The 19921-nt window shown below is 39.4% G+C and overlaps 1 protein-coding gene across 2 annotated transcripts in view; it reads right to left on the bottom strand.

Moving 5' to 3' along the window:
- ANKRD46 (ankyrin repeat domain 46) overlaps positions 1-19377 on the bottom strand; it is a 32615-nt gene extending 13238 nt beyond the window's left edge. The window contains exons 1-3 of one of the 2 annotated variants that reach the window (XM_049854021.1): positions 19297-19340; positions 18069-18126; positions 334-437 (exon numbers count right to left, since the gene is read on the bottom strand). The gene's annotated coding sequence lies outside the window, so the exon portion shown is untranslated. Of the gene's footprint in view, positions 1-333; positions 438-18068; positions 18127-19296 lie in introns of both variants that reach the window. The other variant, XM_049854022.1, reaches the window with a different exon arrangement.
- Positions 19378-19921: the final 544 nt, after the last annotated feature.

The raw sequence follows: 19921 nt of genomic DNA, 5'->3' as shown, positions 1-19921 counted from the left end.
GGTTAAATTCCGTAAGAATAGATAATGAAAAACAATCTAGTTGGTATTTTTGGTTCAAACACAGTAAGAATTCTTGTGGTTTGCAGACTGGGATTCTTCTGAATCTTGGCTCAGTAAAAAGACAAGCCTTTCTTGTCTATTTTTATTTTTTTAGCGAGAATAAGTGTAGTGTATTTTGAGTTTCTTTGTGCCCTTGAGAAACTGCTAACCTTACCCCCAAATTTAGTAAGATACCATTTTTCATCTTGATCACAGAACTGAAAGTGCCCTAAAGCAAGGCCACAGTTCAAGGCTTCATGTATTGTGAGGAAGTCCACAGTAAACCATACTCACGTAAGCCCAAAGAAGATTAGATCTTTCTTTCAGTGATCACTCGGCAGTTTCTCTGAATCCTTAAGATGGTTCAACAAAATATCCAGCAATGTGCCAGCAAGGATCTACAGTAAACAGAAAATTCAGTTATAGCAAGGGTGTGGTGTGAAAAAGGGCTTGCTGTTCTATTAAATCAGACAGGATAGTGGGGACCTGTAAATATTCTCCAGATAATCAACTTTTGAGGCTAGGAAAGTAACTGACATAAGTAATTGGGTAGTAAAAAGAGAACAGAAGGGCCTTAATAAGACGCTGGTCTGTTGCCCACACACAAGAAAGCATGGGCAGAAAGATAAAAGAATCAAATTATGAGCCATCAGTAGAGAACAAACTGGGCCTGAAATTCATTCCAAGTCATTGCTTGGAGCGCTTATTTGCACTTGATAAATGGTGGCTAGATCCCACATTAACCCCCAAAACCGTTTTTAGAAAAACAATACTACTTGCAATAATAATAAAAAAAAGAAAGGTAAAAACAGCCAATACTTCTACAGTAAAATCTGCAAAAGCTAGAACCTGTATAAGGTGGAAACCTGCCAGAGAAAGAAAATTCGAATATTTTCCACTAAAATGAGCAACAGAAAAATGGTCAGACTGCACCCTGTCAAAGGCAAAAAACTTGCAAGACCCGGAAAAACAAAGCAGTCCTGTTGAGTTTCGGCTCTTATAGGTTTCACTGTATTTCAACCAAACAGAATACATTTAAGAAAAAATATTTCTAATCCATCTGTACTGAATGCTGGTACTTAAACCTCCTCCTGAGGTTGCGCCTTCCTTTCGTTTCCAGCATGAAAGAAAAGCTGGCCCAAGTTGATTTGCAGTCTTCTCCACACTCTCTGACCCTCCTCCTGACCTGCTGTGGGGCCCCACCTTCAAGTTTCTGCTGGCTTTACTCTTGTCCCACCCCAGTGCACTGAGAGAGCAGGACTCTGTCTGCCAGTGAACTCTTCTCCCAAGGGATCACAGAAGCGGGGTCAGAGGGCAGGCAGTACGGACCACAAATAAAGCAATATGATTAAGGAAGCATTTACTGTGTGCCCAAAAAGTACCAGGTACCATGCTAATGGTGGGATATAAAGTCTAAACCCCAAATTTATGTTAACCTTTTACTGGTTATCCATGCTCACTGTTGTCAAAATCCCTTTAAATAAATTTATACAATGAAATAGTTAATGGTATTTTATGAAGCTTTATTTACAATATGTAAGTCAAGGGTCATTGCTGGGTTGGAATTGATGGTGATGGCTGACAAACTACATATGAGAGAAGTCTTACAACAGAATCAAGTATCATGATGAGCTACCCAAATAATAAAACACAAAACATCTACTCTCCTAAATTGCTTCCTAGTTTTCTACAGTTCTATAATATCAATTTAAACACACTTCAAATCACAGAGCCACTTAATGCATTTTCCTTGAACAAATATTCTGAGTTGGCCCAAAGCCTAGCACTATTCCTCTCTTGTCCTGACCACTGGAACTGAGTCTTCATGAGGAAAGCCTTTCTCTGACAGATGATTTGCCTTCAATTTTCAATGCTGAAATGGAGCAAGGAGGTGATTCTGAAGGTAGTAGGATTTACATTATGAAAAGGACAAGTTTTCCTTTTCATCTGGAGATAAAATTATAGATTATATATCCCTCCCTAAAATAACCTTAATATTCCCTCAAATCCACAACAAAGACAATGCTGCTACTACTTCTGTTTGATATTACAGGTCCTGTAAGAAAATATACTTGATCAAACTACAGACCTGTTTATGTGATTTTATACATATTATACAAATTCATTAGCCTTCATTACTAGAAATCTGGCAAGGAAACTTCCAAGATCCCAATTAGACCCAAATCACTAGATATCCATCAATAGCTTTCCCAAGAAGTTAAGGTGAACAGAAATCAGAAAGCATATTAACTATTTATCAAAGGAATGAAGAGACCTACAGATTTTAATTAAACTTTTTATTTTGAAATAATTGTAGATTCACATGCCATTGCACAAAATAATAACAGAGAGACCTGTGCACCCTTCCCCAGTTTTCCCCAATGGCAACATCTTGCAAAACAACAGTAAAATATCACTACCAGGATGCCAACATGGTCAAGGTATAGAACATTCCCATCACCACAAGGGTTCCTCAGGTTGTCCTTTGATAGCCACGCCCACTTCCCTCCTGCCCCAACCCCTCCTTAATGCCGACAACCACTAATCTGTTTTCCATTTCCAGAATTTTGTCGTTTCAAGAATGTTATATAAATGGATTCCTACAGTATGTAATTGGTTTTTTCACTCAGCATAGTTCTTTGGAAATTCATCAGGTTGTTGTGTACATCAATAGTTTGTTCCCTGTTATTGCTGAGCAGTAATACTCCATGAGATGGATGTACCACAGCTGGTTTAACTACTCTTTCACTGAAAGCCATAATAGTTTCTGGCTACTATGAATAAAGCTGCTATAAGCATTTGTGTACAGGCTTTTATGTGAATCTGTCTTCACTTCTCTGGGATAAATGTCCAGGAGTATAATTGCTAGGTCTAAAGAGAGGTCTAAAAATTTTGACTACAAGAGTCTGTTGGGTCCGAAGGTGCCCCAGGCAAAAAAAATGTGTTTTTGGAGTCATTTATATGGGTATTTCAGGGAACAGGAGAGTGAGAGGTTATGGAAGACTTTGTAGAACCAAGTATTTAGAAAGGGACAGGTGGATGCCCCTTTACAAAAGGGAGTATTTAATAAGAACAATTTCACAAGTAGAGTTAAAGGAACTAATGTGTGAGTGTGAACAGTGAACTACAATCTTTCAAGATTCACAGAGAGCAGAGTCTGCTGCCCTGTGAATGGATATGAAAGCTAAGCATACCAAAGGCTGGTTTTAGAGGAGGGCAAGGAGAAGGGAGAGATGTAATATAGCCTGATTCTTATGAGAGGGGCTATCTTAGGAGTGGTTCCGTACTCTAGAAACGCAGTTTTTCTATCTGTCAGAGACCTAAAAGAGCTAGGCTACTCCATCCTCAGAACTGGATTGTTTGGGTTTGAACCACAACTCAATTACTTTACTAACTGTACAACTTAAACAAGTTACTTAATCTGTTTAATTTTTTTTCATCTCTTAAACAGCACCTACCTCTTAGGACTGTTGTGAGGATAAACTAGCCTATGTAAAGTGCTTAAAACAAATTCAGGCACATATTACCCAAAACCAAAACCAAACCCAAACCCACTGCTATCAAGTCAATTCCAACTCATAGCCACTCTGTAGGACAGAGTAGAACCGCTCCATAGGGTTTCCAAGCGTGTAATCTTTATAGAAGATTATCTCTCTCCTGTGGAGTGGCTGGTGGGTTTGAACTGCAGACCTTTTGGTTAGCAGTCAAGCACTTTAACCACTACGTCACCAGGGCTTCAGGCACATATTAAGCACTCAAAAAATACTGCTTATCACCCTCCCCAGGCTAGGCACAGCTTTGGGGAATGAGTCCTCTGCTGAAGCAAGTTTGTGGAGAACATTGATCTCCTGGTAAGACAGCAGCTTCTAGCAACAGGGTGACCTCTAGTGGGGAGTAAAGACTTCCAGGAAAGAACAAGAGAATGGGTTTCTGGCAGAGGACAAACCCAGTAAAGAGTGTCAAGCACCAGAGAGCATCTGATTGCTTGCTCATCAGGGCTCTGGTTCCTAAGAGATGTGTCCAGTGACTGGTGCAGTAGCAGATTCTCCGGTGTTATTAAAAGCCAGACTCTGGGGGTCAGGTCTTAGAGGTCTGGGCAGCCTAGCATTTACAGCTCCAAACTCCATCCTCTGTGGCCTGCCTAAGAGGTTGTTCATGAGAAGTTCTTTGGGATAAGGCAGTTGCCTATATCTTAGCAACAAGAACTCCGAACACCAAATAGCACTTGTCTCCACTCAAACAACAACAACTTAAGGCAATTTTGGTGGAAGCTTGTGAGTCAATGAATTGATGGAAAGTTCTAATATTCTCTCTCTTTCTATATATATGTACGTATAAACATATACATATACACACACACACACACACATATGTATAAATCAACTTTGGACCCACAATTTTATGCCAATCTACAAAACTTTAAGATAGTATTCTTGATTAAGAATATACAGAATATGTTCTACTTTAATACATATTATACAATAACTTTAAATTGGTCTTCTGTATCTAATATCCCCAACTTCACATAATGTACTGACTTTTCATTTTGAAAGGGTACAGGGAAAGGCAAGAGTAAGTGGTTTAAATTCTTGGTTTAAATGGACTGACTACATTATGCCTACACAGCAACTCTGATCAGAGGTCAAAGCGCCAGACTTTAGTAAAACGCAAGGAAAAATGGACTGAAGGGACACTTTATTAGATTTTATTGCCCACATTTTCTAATGTCAAAGAAAAGTAATAAAGCTGGGAAAATGAATGCTACACAATAAATGGAACCCAAGAATCTGGATTCTCTATATTTCACTTGGTTATTCTTTTTTTTAAATTATTTTTGATTTATTTATTGTGTTGTTGAGAATATACATACCAAAACAGACACCAATTCAACAGTTTCACTTGGTTATTCTTATCCTTTAAAAGGATACCCTTTTAAGAGGATAGGATTTGTTTTAAAATTTAAAAATAACCTCGAGGAACCATAAAATAAGAACATTCAATGAAGTCTTTAAATCTTAACTCCTAATACTTTAGAATTTCTGTTCTTAGACCCACAGATACTGGGCAAGGAAGAAAGCTATGTCTAAAAGAAATGCAGCTGGGAGCAAATAAGAATTTTAACAATTTAAAATCCTTCCAAAAACACTGATAATGTATTTCTTCAGTCTGCTTTTCAGCAGCTATATTTCTCTGAAGGTGGTCTTAATCATTTCTGGGGCTCAGAGAAGTTAATGAGTCTAAAGTCACACTGCTCTAACTGCCAGAGATGGGCTGCACATTTAGTCCATAATATTTCCATTGTGCTATGTGGCCTCTATAGTTACCAAGACAATCAGGAAAAAACGGTTTATTCAAAGCTTTGCTGATCTTTCACAATTGTTTTCTAAAATTCCTGCCAGAACATGTCTCTAAGAGGCAAGAAGTGGGTCAATTTGCCTGTAAATCCTAGCAGATGGCACAGTGCCTGGCACACTAATGTTTCGTGAAGTGTAAACACAAGAGAAATCCAATAATTCGTTGCTGAATGTATGCTCAAGTTAACTGTAACATGATTTTAAAGTAACATTTTTTCTATTATAAAATTTTTTAGAAAATAAACATGAAGAGAAGAAAATAAGTTACCCATAATCCTACCAACTAGAAATAACTATTTTTAATATTTTGGTGCTATGGCCCTCTAGCTTTTTTTCCCTATATGAATATGCATATTTAACTCATACATGTTGATACTAAGCTTTTTTCACTTACTATATTGTGAACAGATTCTTGGGTGATGCAAACAGTTTGCACTCTACTACTAACCTAAAGGTTGGTGGTTTGAACCCACCCAGCAGCACCATGGAGGAAAGCCCTGGTGATCTGCTTCCATAGATTTCGCCAAGAAAGCCCTATGGAGCAGTTCTACTCTATACTACATGGGGTCACCATGAGTTGAAACTGACTCGATGTCATCAGTTTTGAGTTTTTTTATACTGTGAACATCTTTTCATGTCATGAATCTCAATGTTTAATGGCTGCAGAGTATTCTACTGCATGTACCAACCCAGAACCTATATATACCATATTTTTTTAATTGAATTCCTTATCACACTAAAAAAGAATTCGTCGTTTATTTTTCCTATTGCTACACTGATTTAAGTTCACTGACATTTAAGCCAATCGAAATGTAATCTAAGAAAATTTTAAAATAATAATCTTTTTGACCAAAATTTGGCTATAATAATGGATTCTGAGACAACGTATTTATAAGATGTGGTACAAATGAAGTTGATTGTATAGTGTATGGCTGTGGAACCAGTCTCACTTCTTTATAGGTAAGTAATTTTACTGGGAGAGCAATTTTTTTTTTTTTTATTGTTTCAAGTGAAAGTTTACAATTCAAGTCAGTCTCTCATACAAAAACTTATACACACTTGCTATGTAACCCTAGCTGCTCTCTCCCCCTAATGTGACCACACACTCCTCCTTTCCAACCTGTATTCCTTGAGTCCATTCAACCAGCGCCTGTCCCCCTCTGCCTTCTCATCTCGCCTTCAGGTGGGAGCCACCCATATAGTCTCACATGTCTACTTGAGCCAAGGAGCTCCCTCCTGGAACAGCAATCTTGATGCGATGCTTTCCTTGCTCACTATAGAACTTCTACGGTTCTGGTTTACAGCTTGTTAAACTAAAGCTGGATTTAAGATCCTTGTGTACCTATTTTTTTGGATGATGTATTAGAAGAGCCTAGGAAGTATATTCTCACCAATCAAATGGTGAGGATTCCAATTTTTAAGCTTTGGGGTATCTATTCTAAATGAACAAATTATGTGCATATTCACTTTAAGTTCTTAAAAAAGGGAAGGGGTGGCTCCCTTTGTAAAAGCACGGTAGTGAGAAAATAAAAGGAATTGAGAACATCATCCTTTCAGGATATTCTAGTACTATGAAAAACATTTGGCGAGAAAGTTTATAAATAGAACCTTGTGAATTTTACTTCCAAGGCTCAAAAATAATTAAAAGAAGTTCAAAAAGAGTAATTTTTACATAGACCTGGATCTGCCATGAATGGACACATTTTTGCTTTATATCGAAGTTTCTGGCCAATTCATTTTAGTCTAATGCAGCTATGTCTAAAATTTAGCTTTGTGATTTCTTCAATAACAAGTTGCCAATCACTCTAAATCATAACTTCATTAATGCTGTTAAGGTGAGATTAATTTGAAAGTGTGAAGTACTGAATGATACTTAAAGAAAGGCCAATTTATTATGTTGAAGTTCATATAATAATTAAAACTAGGCTAGTCAGGTATGACTTAGCATAGGTTCTTATGGAACTAAACTTAATTAAAAGGGGAAAAAAGATTTATTTGTACATCTGCTATAACTATGCAAACAAATGCTTTGAAGATACATAATAACATTTAATATGTATTAAATTATACTCCAGACACTGTTGTGTTTTTCCTATGACTGATTTAATACGCACAAAAATTCCATATGGCAAGTACTATCATTAACCTCATTTTACAAATGAAAAAAAAAATAGGTCATTAAGGTTGTTTACATAAGTTTTTTTTTAATATGCAATGAATTAAACAAATCTTTTCATCATAGATTACATAAAGGGAAACATTAGTCAAGCCCATATATCTGAATTAACTCCTTCATCTCAAAGTGACCTTTTGAAACTGCAGGAAAACAACAAATACCTGGAAATCTTTCCTGCTCTCCAGGAAACATCAGTCTGCATACAAATCCTGAATTTTTTTTTTTTTAATGTTTTTCAACTTTTTTTTTATTATCGCGATATACGAACAACAAAACACAACATTTCATCAAATTCTACATGCACACTTCAGCATCATATCATATCACACAAAGTAAACTTTTTAAAGTATGGGAAAACAGCAATGAAATATCTGGAAATGTTTTCTACTTTACAGGAAATGACTAAATTCCTAGACTTACTATTCTCAAGAATTTCTTACTGGGTGAGATAGCTAGAAAATACTTGTTTAAATTTTTCTTCCTCTATCAGGAAATCAAATGTCATGAAATGAGGATTTCTGATGTTTCCTGTTAATACTTATATAACACCTATATTACTTATTTGTTTGCATTTTAAAATTTTAGTTACAATTCAACCATTAGCAAAGATGCTGGCTTAAAGTAAATCAATATTAATTATTTCACAAAGGTACTACTGGTTATCCTAGTTTCTGTTTTAAATTCTAGCAACTTTTGATATTTTCCAAAATTTTTACTGCGTAATTTTACCACGTTTTTTAAAATGCTTAGCAAGAGACTTCCTCCCATAGGAAGTTCCCATATATTTTGTACTTATATAATAAAGCAATTAATTAACCACTGGATAGTCAATCTAAGAAGTCATTAATGTGCATGTATGACTTTTGTAATAAAGTTATTTGAATTTAAAAAATCAGTTTTTTCTAGCTGCTGCAGCACTTTAGTTGTATGGCTTAATGGTGCCACCTTGTGGTCTACCTGAGCTTCAAGTTCAACTTCAGCATCTAGTACAGGTATACAGGAGAGCCCTGGTGGCTTGATGATAAAGAGCCGGGTTGCTACCCAAAAGGTGGACAGTTCAAATCCACCAGCCACCCAAAAGGTGGACAGTTCAAATCCACCAGCCACCCAAAAGGTGGACAGTTCGAACCCATCAGCCACTCCTTGGAAACCCTATGGGGCAGTTCTACTCTGACCTATGGGGTCACTATGAGTTGGAAACGACTTGATGGCACATTACCAACAACTCTATAAAGCAAGAGGAATTCTGAAGTTTCTCTGTTTTCTCAGTTACTCGTCATCATAATTCTCACAAATTGTTAATTTGTGAAAATTCGGAGTTGGAATGAATTTCAATTTTCCAATTTTCTTTAAGCTTACTTAGCAAATTAATAGCATTCAGAGGGTTCTGGGCCTACTCAGAAATCTAAACCTCACCAAACCCACCTTTGTTGCTATTGTTAGGTGCCGTTGAGTCCATTTTCAACTCATAGCGACCTCATGTGATGGAGTAGCCTAGGGTTTTCTAGGCTGTAATCTTTATGGGAGCAGACTGCCAGGTCTTTCTCTCCCCGAGCTGCTGGGTAGGTTTGAAAGGTCAGCCTTTCAGTTAGCAGCCAAGTGCTTAACCACTGTGTCAGTAGGGTTCAAAACCTACCCTGGCAGCCTTCATTTATATAGCATGAAAGCGCTACTTAAATGGCATAACTTTTCCATTTATTGAATATTGTTTCAATATACAGGCACTACAATTTTCGTAAAGTATTCCTATTCTCTAAATGGCCCACACAATTTAAACCAGACCTTCCCTCAAAAAGTTTGAAGGCATAAGATTAAATGCATTCTTGGGAGAAATCATTTTAGAGCTGGAAGGGCCATGCAGGATCATCTAATTCCATTTCCTTATTTCACACGTAAGGATGCTGAGAAGCAGAAAAGCTGTAACTTTAAATGTTAGGCTAAGGCTGCACTTCTTGCTACTCCTCACCCCCATCCTTTGGTTTTAGCCCTATCCATGAATCATGGTAGAAATATAAGGTACATCATTTTCAACATAATAATTTATTTTTCATAATTCTATTATAATCTGCCCCCTTCCACACTCTCAGTTATGATAGACAGGTGCTACCATTTACTGCGTTCCTTCACACAAAAACATCCATTCTCATGACTAGGGTGGACAAGGCTAAACAAGTACAGGAGAAAATCTAGTGGAGTTCTTTGAGATGTGGCTGGATTGCACGCAAAGCTATACAAATCACTCTAGCCTAGAGCCATCGTGATGTTTATATTTATGGCCCAGGTATATCCTTAAAATTCAAGAACTCTACAGATATCATTATTGGACCCATATTCTACTCCATTCACTTCAACCTCTTCAAAGAAGGATGCTGGTAAATAAGGATAGACAATAAAAAAAGGCTAGAGCAAGGGCTAGGGAGCCAACCTAGCCAAAGGGCCTTAAAAAATGGTATGCTTATAATATAGACACAAAAGGACTGGGAAATGGTAGAACGACTTACCAGATAGGGTGTTAGATATTTCCTCCTCCTCCCAAGGGAAATGATAAAATTTAGGGATCAGACCGTTGGTAAGAATGGAGTAAAGAATCTTATATAAAAGAGAGTTGAGGAGTATCTATCTGAGGCTTTAAAGGGAGCCTTTGGTTCCTTTCCTGCTGTCCTTTTTTTGGGCTAGGATTAACCTATTTCCCTGCCCTAAGTTTTAGTTTTTAATCATATTTTATTGGATGGTTTCATGTGTGCAACTTAACACTTAAAAAAGATTAACCCAAGAGTTCCTCATACTTTTCAACATCAAAGACCTTTATCACCACTTCACTTCAATCACCCTCACTTGGACTTTGTCTATTTGGAATTTAGTTCCACTACCCAGATCTTAACCTGTAGCTCCCCTTCTGACAACTACCTCCTTTGGCATCTTCCACTTTTTCCTTTCCCTCATTTACACTGACATCTTTCAACCTCTCCTTTTAGCTTCACTTGTCTCTCTAGTCTCTTTCGCCAGCTGTTTCCTCCTAAGGCTCAAGGTGGATCACTCCCACTTCCACCAGGGAAGAAGATGTCTTCTCCACCCACGGGACGAAAGAGCCCTGGTGGTGCAATGGTTAAGCAGTTGGCTACTTACAGAAAAGCTGGCTGATTCACCTAGCATCTCAGCAGGAGTAAGACCTGGGGATCTGCTCCTGTAAAGGCAACAGCCTAGAAAACCCTATGGGGCAATTCTACTTTATCACATGGGGTCACTATGAATCAAAATCGACTTCACAGCACCTAACAACAACATCCAGGGGACCAGGACTTAGAGAAGTAAGGACAATGAGCATAAGGCCAGAGGGGAGGGCCTGAGGGGATTCATAATTGGAAGAAAAAAAACCGGCATAACAGTCAACAGACAAAAAGCCAAAACTAAAGCAGCAGCACCATTTGAGTACTGGAAAAAGTTGATACTAGGACTAAAAATGCCACAAAAGTTAAAATGCCTAGATAAACTGTTTCAACAATGTCACACTCTGGAATTTTTTTTTTTAATTAAACATTATTAAATCATAACGCAGTAAGAGAAAATATAGATCACTTTCTACACACAATTCGATCCTCCGTAACAGTTAGTTTAAAAAATAAAATACAGCAGAGTATCTCATCTGACAAAGGCCCAACATGGAAAACTCGTTGCCGTCGAGTTGATTCTGACTCAGAGCGACCCTACAAGACAGAGTACAATTGCCCCATAGGGTTTCCAAGGAGTGGCTGGTGGATTCAAACTGCCAACCTTTTGGTTAGCAGCTAAGCTCTCAACCACTGCACCACCAGGACTGTTGTGAAAAAGGTAGCTTAATAAACCATCTGTGTTCCTGTATTTGTTTCTGACTAGCTTGGTATTATCCCTAAATAACAAAAAACATACACGTCTTTTAACTGACTATATTATGAAATTCATTAAAAGTACTGATTATTGGATAGCTTATTGAAAACATACAAACCTGTATCTGATTTCTTTGGTATATGTATGTTTAGGGCCACATGACCAGAGGACAAGAAAATTGCATTTTTTGGTAAAAATACATGTATATCTATTCTTTACTTATGTTCGTATCAAATTGTACTGAATATGTTTTGGTTTTAGATTTTTTTTTTCCCCCTCTAATAACGTACTGGCAAATCAGAAATTAAATTTAGGTTTCTAAACACTGGCTGACCAAAGACGAACTGAAGCATTTGAATTATGGTGTTCGTGAAGAACAGTTAATGAACCATAGACTGCCAGAAGAATGAACAAGTCTGTCTCGGAGGAAGTACAGCCAGAATGCTCCTTACAAGCAAGGATGTACAGATTTCATCTCACACACTTTGGACATGTTACCAGGAAGGACCAGTCCCCGAAGAAGGGCGTCATACTTGGTAGAGGGTCAGCGAAAAAAAGGAAGACACTCAACGAGATGGACTGACACAGTGGCTGCAACAATGGGCTCAAATCACAGCAACGATTATGAGAATGGTACGACATTTTGTTCTGTTGTAGACAGGGCCACTCTGAGTTGGAACCGACTCGATCAACAACAACAACTAAACACTGGCTTGGAGGAAGTGCTCACAATCCTAGTGAATAAAGAGAAGCTAACTAACATTTAGAAAAGAACAAGCATCTATTTAATTTGGAAATTAGCTGTTCCTTTAAATGTCATTGATTTTATTTTTAGATATAAGGTTTAAATAAGTTCATCATTCTTATGTCTGTTTATTAGAGATAAGCATGTTATTACAAAGATATAGCCATGAATTAATACCTAATAATATTGAAAAATGATTTTAAATAGGTAAATATTACTGTTAAAAGTATTTTGCAAACACAACAATAGAGTCCTTTATGGTATGCCTACACACAATTCAGTCCTCTATTTTACTTGTAAGTCTTTGGTAGAATGGTACTGATATGACAAATTCAATTATTACAATGTCAGTCTCAAAAGTTATTTCATTTTAAAGAATGAATAACAGTAGAAAGTCAACACAGAGTCAATTTAAAATTTCTGCATCATGTCTGGAGTCTTAAAAGCCTGTGAGTGGCCATCTAGGATACGCCACTGGTCTCACCCCTTCGAGAGTACAGAAGAATGAAGAAAACTAAAGATACAAGCGAAAGATTAGTCCAAAGGACTAATGGACCACATCTACTATGGCTTCCACCAGACTGAGTCCAGTAGAGCGAGATGGTACCTGGCTACCACCACTGACTGCTCTGACAGGGATCACAGTAGAGGGTACCAGACAGAGCTGGAGAGTAATGTAGAACAAAATTGTAACTCAAAAAGAAGGACCGGACTTGCTGGCCTGACAGAGACTGGAGAAGCCCTGAGAAGTATGGCCCCTGACGCCCTTTCAGCTCAGTAATGAAGTCACTCCTGAGGTTCACCCTTCAGCCAGAGACTGAACAGGCCCGTGGAACAAAACAAGACTGACGGCGTACACAAGCCCTACGGCAGGGATTGGGGGGGGGGGGGGGCGGGGGCGGGGCGGGGGACGATAGGAAAGCTGGTTATAGGGAACCCAGGGTTGAGAAGGGAGAGTGTAGACATGTTGTGGGGTTGTTAACCAATGTCGCAGAACAACTTGTGTACTATTTGATGAGAAACTGGTTTGTTCTGTTCACCTTCATCCGAAGTACAATAATAAAAAAAAAAATTCTGTATCATAAGAGGTGCATTAGCTCTACATGGAGAAAATCATATCAATGAAAATTATTTATGATAATAGAAAAAAATCCAGAAAAACACTGTGCTCTCAGAAATACCTAAAAAATTAAGAACTCAGTGTGAGGAAAAATACAGTATTAGAAGCAGATTGGGATAAGAAAATACTAAATGAAATAAAAACATAACAGAAACTTAAAATCCAAATCATAAGCAGCAAGGAACAGAATAATATTGTAGAGAATGAAATTAGTGGATGAAAGGGCCTAACTTAAGAAGCTATGCAGAAGAAAAAAGTTAAAAAGGATGTGTGAAATGACAGTTATGAAAACTAGAGAATAGATGAAACTCATGAAAAATTCCCAGAGAATAAAACAAGAACAAAAGGCAAAAACTTAAGAAAACACTTTCTTCAGCTGAAAAAAAAAAAAAAAAGATTTCAATAAGTAGACTGATATACTCATCGTATTCCAAATAACATTAATGGATAAAAACAAAAGTAGATATAACTCTAAGCTTTAAAATATTTTATTGAAACATTTTAAATCTTTACAATGCATCAGATGGTTGTATTTCCTATGAAAAAGGTACATGACAGGACTATATAAAGAACTAGGATCCACCATCAAGGTTGCATAAATCTGATATACATGCCTTGATAATTTTATAGATTTGGGCATTAGTTTGCTGAGGGCAGAAACAAGAACCTAAATTTATGTCTTCAGATAAAAACTGCACTCTTTTTTGCACATTTACTATCTTATAATTTAACGCATAAATTGGTTAACTTCAGTGAAATATTAATTCTAAGATTTTATAAGTAACGATAGACAAGTAAAGTTTATTTGTTCCTTATGAATTAATTCTCCTAATAAAAATCATGTATACCAGAGCTGTCAGTTCTTACTACTACTGAGATGCTGTTGTTGGTAGGTGCTGTCAAGTTGTTCCCGACTCCTAGAGACCCCTGTGTACAATAGAATGAAACACTGCCCGGTCCTGCATCATTCTCATAATCGTTGTTATGCTTGAGTCCACTGCTGCATTCACTGGCTCAATTCATCTCATTGATGGTCTTCCTCTTTTTTGCTGACCCTCTACCAAGCATTATGTCCTTCTCCAGGGACTGATCCCTCCTGATAACACGTCTAAGGTACATAAGATGAAGTCTCACCATCCTGACTTCTAAGGAGCATTACACCTGTACTCCTTCCAAGTCAGGTTCGTTTGTTATTCTGGCCGTCTGTGGTATGTACAATATTCTTCGCCAACACTATAATTCAAATGTATCAACTCTTATTCCACCCTCCTTTTTCACTGTCCAGCTTTCACATGCATATGAAGCAACTGAAAATACTGTGGGCTGGGTCAGGTGCACCTTAGTCCTTAAAGTCGCATCATTGCTTTTGAACACTTTAAAGAGGTCTTTTGTGCAGATTTGTCAGTGCAATATGACCATTTGATTTGACTGCTGCTTCCACAGGCGTTGATTGTGGATCCAAGTAAAAACGAAATCCTTAACAATGTCAATCTTTTCTTCGTTTATCATGATGTTACTTACTGATCCAGTTTTGAGGATTTTTGTTTTCTTTATGTTGAAGTGTAATCCATACTGGAGGCTTCAGTCTTTGATCTTATCAGTTAAGTACTTTAAGTCCTCTTCGTTTTCAGCAAGCAAGGTCATATCATCTACATAATGCAAGTTGTTAGATGAGTCTTCCTCCAATGCTGATGCTCCCATTCTTCTCATAGTCCAGCTTCTTGGATTATTTACTTTGCATACAGAATGAATAAGTATGGTGAAAAGATACAACCCGGACGCACACCCTTCCTGATTTTAAACCATGCAGTACCCCTTGTTCTGTTCGAATGACTGCCTCTTGGTCTATGTACAGGTTTTTCATGAGCACAATTAAGTGTTCTGGAATTCCTGTTCTTTACAATATTATCCATAACTTGCTATGATCCACATAGTCAAATGCCTGTGCACAGTCAATAAAACACAGGTCAACATCTTTCTGGTATTCTCTGCTTTCAGCCAGGATCCATCTGACATCAGCAACGATATCCCTCTTTCCATATCCTCTTCTGAATCCAGCTTGAATTTCTGGCAGGTGTCTGTCAATGTACTGCTGCAACCTTTTTAATTACATTGTGCAAAATTTTACTTGTGTACGATATTGTTCAACAATTTCTGCATTCAGTTGGATCACCTTTCTTTGGAATGGACATGTACTTGGAACCCTTCCAGTCAAATGGCTAGCCAGTTGTCTCTCACATTTCTTGGCAAAGACGAGTGAGAGCTTCTAGCATTGCATTCATTTGCTGAAACATCTCAATTGGTATTCTGTCAATTCCCGAAGCTGTGTTTTTCACCAGTCTTCAGTGCAGCAAGGACTTCTTTCTCCAAAATCATCAATTCTTGATCATATGCTACCTCCTGAAATGGCTGAATGTCGAACAGTTCTTCTTGGTACAGTGACTCTGTGTATTCCTTCCCTCTTTTTTTGTGCTTCCTCCATTACTCAATATTTTGCCCATAGAAACCTTCAATGTTGCAACTTGAGGCTTGAATTTTTTCTTCTTTCAGCTTCAGAAATGTTGTGTTCTTCCCTTTTGGTCTTCTAACTCCAAGTCTTCACATTTCATTATAATACTTTGATTTGTCTTCTCGAGATGCCCTCTGAAACCTTCTGTTCTACTGAGATACCAAAAAAAAAAAAAAAAAACCCAACCCCAGTGCCATCTACTGAGATAGCAAACTTAAATCCTGCTCTCAATTTGTATATAATGTGTGCATGTGTGCTGTTTTCAAATGCCCAGCTTATAGCATTTCTAAGTTAATTTTTTAACCCAGGGTAAAGAACAAAGATAAGCGACAAATGCTCCACCTAGGCATTTGTATGGGTCCTGAAACGTATTATGCAAAAAAGGACAAGCAATAATGTGCATTGGTTTTGAGAGTTAATGATTTCTACCAGCCATTGATTTGATAAAGGAATCCAAGTTCAGTTCTAAGTAGCTGAAGGTGGAAATAAATTTACAGCTACCCTTCCCTAAAGAGTTGTCCATACTCGCGGTCTCTAATTCCTCTCCTCCTGTTTTCTCTTGAAACCACATTAATCAGGTTTTCTCCCCCTCTACTCTCCTGAAAAGGTTCCTGGGTGGTGCACAAGGTCTGTGCTGGACTACTGACCTAAAAGTTGGAGGTTCAAACCCATCCAGTAGTGCTGCGAAAGAAAGGCCTGGTGGTCTGCTTCCATAAAGATTAAAACCAAGAACACCCTATGGAGCAGTTCTACTCTCTAACAAATCCGGTTGCCATGAGTTGAGGGCTGACTCAAAGGCAACAGGTTTTCACTCTCCTGAAAGTACTCCTGCAAGGTCACCAGTGTGACCTCTGGTTTGCTAAATCCAATGGCCTTGAAACACCCTCTCCAGTGGGCTTCTAGCACTCCACACTCATCTCTTTTTCCTCCTACCTTCAAAACGGCTTCTTCTTCTTAGACTCCTTGGGTGGGACTTCTTAATCTCCCTAACCTCTGAGCATGGGAAGTCCCAGGGCTCAATCTTCATTTCTCAGCTAGATTTCATCCAGTCTCATGGCTTTAAAATATGATCTATTTGCTAATGATTCCAAATTTCTATTTTCAGTCCGAAACTTTGAACTCTAGCCTCACGTTACTTCACTTGAATGGCCATCTCAAACTGACATGTCTAAAACTGAACTCCTAATTTCCCGCTCCAACCCTCTCCCCATCTCTCTCCATCCTCAGTCTTCCCCATCTCAGTGAATAGCAACTCTACCCATCCAATAGCTCAGGCCAAAGACCTTAGAGTCATGCTTCATTCTTCTTGCCACACTCTACAACCTATCTCTCAGTGAATCCTGTCAGCTCTACTATCAGAATGGACATAGAATAACACCACTTCTTACTGTATCTATTGCTACTACCTGGTCAAAGACATCAACATCTCTCACTTGGATTGCTGCACCAACCTCCTACTGGCCTCCCTGCTTCCACCCTTGTCCCCTAGAGTCAATTCTCAACACAACAGCCAGAACGATCCTTTAAAAACATTAAGTTGGATCACATCACTCCTCTGCTCAAAACCCTTTAATGACCTCTCTCCTCATTCAGAGTAAAAGCCAAAGTCTTTGTCAGGACCCACTACCTCTTTGACCTCATTCCTCCCTCCCTAACTCTGCTCAAACTCACTGGCCTCCTTGCTGGTCCTCCAACAAGACTGATGGGTTCTACCTCGGCTTCTACACTTGTTCTTCTCTCTGCCTGGTACACTCATTCCCTATTTGGCTGCCTGGCTGTCCCGTACTCCTTCAAGTTTTGCTCAAGAGTCTTTTCCAAGACACCTTTCCTTATTTTAATACTGCATCCACTTCTTCTCTTCTGTTTCCTTTCTCCCTTCCCTGCTTTATTTTACTTCTTAGTGATTGTTATCACATGCCCAACCGTATTTTACTTTAACTTACTTTCGAAGAATTATTGTCCCCACTTCCACTCTCCTTCAGTGGAATGCTAGTTTCACAGGACAATGATTTTGTTTTGTTCACTCTTATACTCCTAGTGCTTAGAACAGTGCCTGACCATGGAAGGCATGAATATATATTTATTATAAGAATGCAGAATATGCAAAGTCTTAAAACCTGACGAGGCTAAGAGATTCTGGACGCTGGCTAACCTAACCTCTTTCTACAATAGGAAATACGATTTTCATTCTCACAGTGACACAAACTGTGAAAATTCTTTAATATCTTTCATAATAACTTAATGTGCTCTAAACAACGTACCAAAGATCTCTTCATTCCTCATTACTTCATGGTCTCTCTTCAATGCCCTTCCTACATTCTGTAAAATATAAACTTACTGTTATCAAATAATCTTTCATTTTTCTTCAGCATCGCTGTCATAATATTGTAAAGCCAAGGGTCGCTATGAGTCAGAATCAACTCCAGGGCAACAGGTTTGATCTTTTGTTTAGCGAGGGCCCTTGCTCAAGGTTAACATTATTACTGTAATCCTTAATGAGCAAACATTTTTCGAACTAAATTCTTTTTTAATTAAAAAGGAGTTGGCAAAGTACTCCTGTTTATAGCCCAGAAAATTAAACCTGAGATAAATCAGGTCACAAAACAAGTTAATAAATGAACAAAAATCTAGTAGAACATTACCATGTTTGGCTAGATAACACAAGTATGGGCACTGGAATAAGGGAAATGAGCCACTCACCCTTTGCTAACTGTCTGATCTTGGATAAATTAATTTGACTCTGTGTGCCTCAGATTCCTTACGTGTAAAATGAAAACGGTATCTCACAGGGTTGCCGAGAGGATTCAGTAATTTAACCAAAGCACTCAGCACAATGCCTGACATATAATAAGCACTGAAGACAGCTATTTGTTGTCGTGTGTGCCGACTTACAGCGACTCTATGGGAAAAATGTGAAGACAAAACAATCTGCTTCTCGGCACTGCCTGTTAATCAGGAGTAGAAGTGTGGGCTGATCCGAACCCCACCTGAAAGGTGTACAAATTCTTTTAACACGGGGTATTCTGGACAGTTCACTCGCGTCTCAGTTGCCTGTTTACGCCTTGACTTGAGGCTCCTTATAATCTGCCTGTACTTTCGGAGCTAAAGCTGCCACAGCAAACGTTTCGCGGGGCCTAACGAGGCGACATCTCGCAGGGAGCTATCCCCTTGACCTCCCGATTAACCGCCACGGCGTCCGCCCCGCCCCAGGTCTCCCCGGCGCGGCCGGCAAATCCAGGCTGGCACCCTCTACGAACCACCACAGCTTCTACCCTCAAACGCGCACAACGACCCGCGCAGGCCTTTTCCCGGCGCTACGAGCAGCACAGCCCAGCGAGGCGGCCACTTCGGGCACCGCCCGGATGGTGCGCGGAGCCCTAGTGCGTCGCCCCTCAGGCCCCGGGCCCCGGCTTTCCGGGCCTTCAGGGACAGCAGGGGAGATGGCAGTGGCTTCCGCCCGGGACCGCCCGCGGGCCTCAGCCCAGGTACCTTCAGGTCGCCCGAGAAGCGGCAGCAGCAGCGGCTCCAGCGGAACCTTCCCAGGGGCGACCGCGGCAGGCGGAGGGGAGGGGCCGGCCACCGAGGCCAGCGGAGCCCGGGCTGGGCCAGAGCGGCCTCGTGCCGCGGCGCTTGGCGCGCCCCCTGGAGGCGGGCAGCTCGCACGGCGGCTCGGCCTGTTCTGGGTCAGAGAATGGGGCTGAGCTGGCTCCCAATTGCAAGATCGTGCGAGCTGAAGAGTAGGAAAGTACCAAAGCAGGTGCTTGAGAAGAGGGGAGAGGCTAGAAGAGGCTTCTCACACCGCAGTCCGAGAGCATTTTTTACTTCTCATATCCATTTTTAAATATACATCTTACCCCTCAGCTAAATAAAGGCTCCAAAGGTAAGTCCAGTTTTATTAAGTGCTAAAAAAAAAAAAAAAATTTTTTTTTTTATAGGGTCACCCTGTCCTGTGGGGTCGCTATGAGTCAGAATTGACTTGATGGCAACAGGTTTGGTTCACAGGGTCGCTCCAACAGCAACCGGCTTTGGTTATAGGGTCACTAGGAGCCCTGGTGGTACAGTGGTTAAGAATTTGACTGCTTACCAAGAAGTCTGCAGTTCGAATCCACCACCT

The sequence above is a fragment of the Elephas maximus genome, chromosome 15, assembly GCF_024166365.1.
Source record: "Elephas maximus indicus isolate mEleMax1 chromosome 15, mEleMax1 primary haplotype, whole genome shotgun sequence".
Classification (NCBI taxonomy): domain Eukaryota; kingdom Metazoa; phylum Chordata; class Mammalia; order Proboscidea; family Elephantidae; genus Elephas; species Elephas maximus.
The sequence above is the reverse complement of the archived record's forward strand: the minus strand, read 5'-3'. Positions and strand labels throughout refer to the sequence as shown.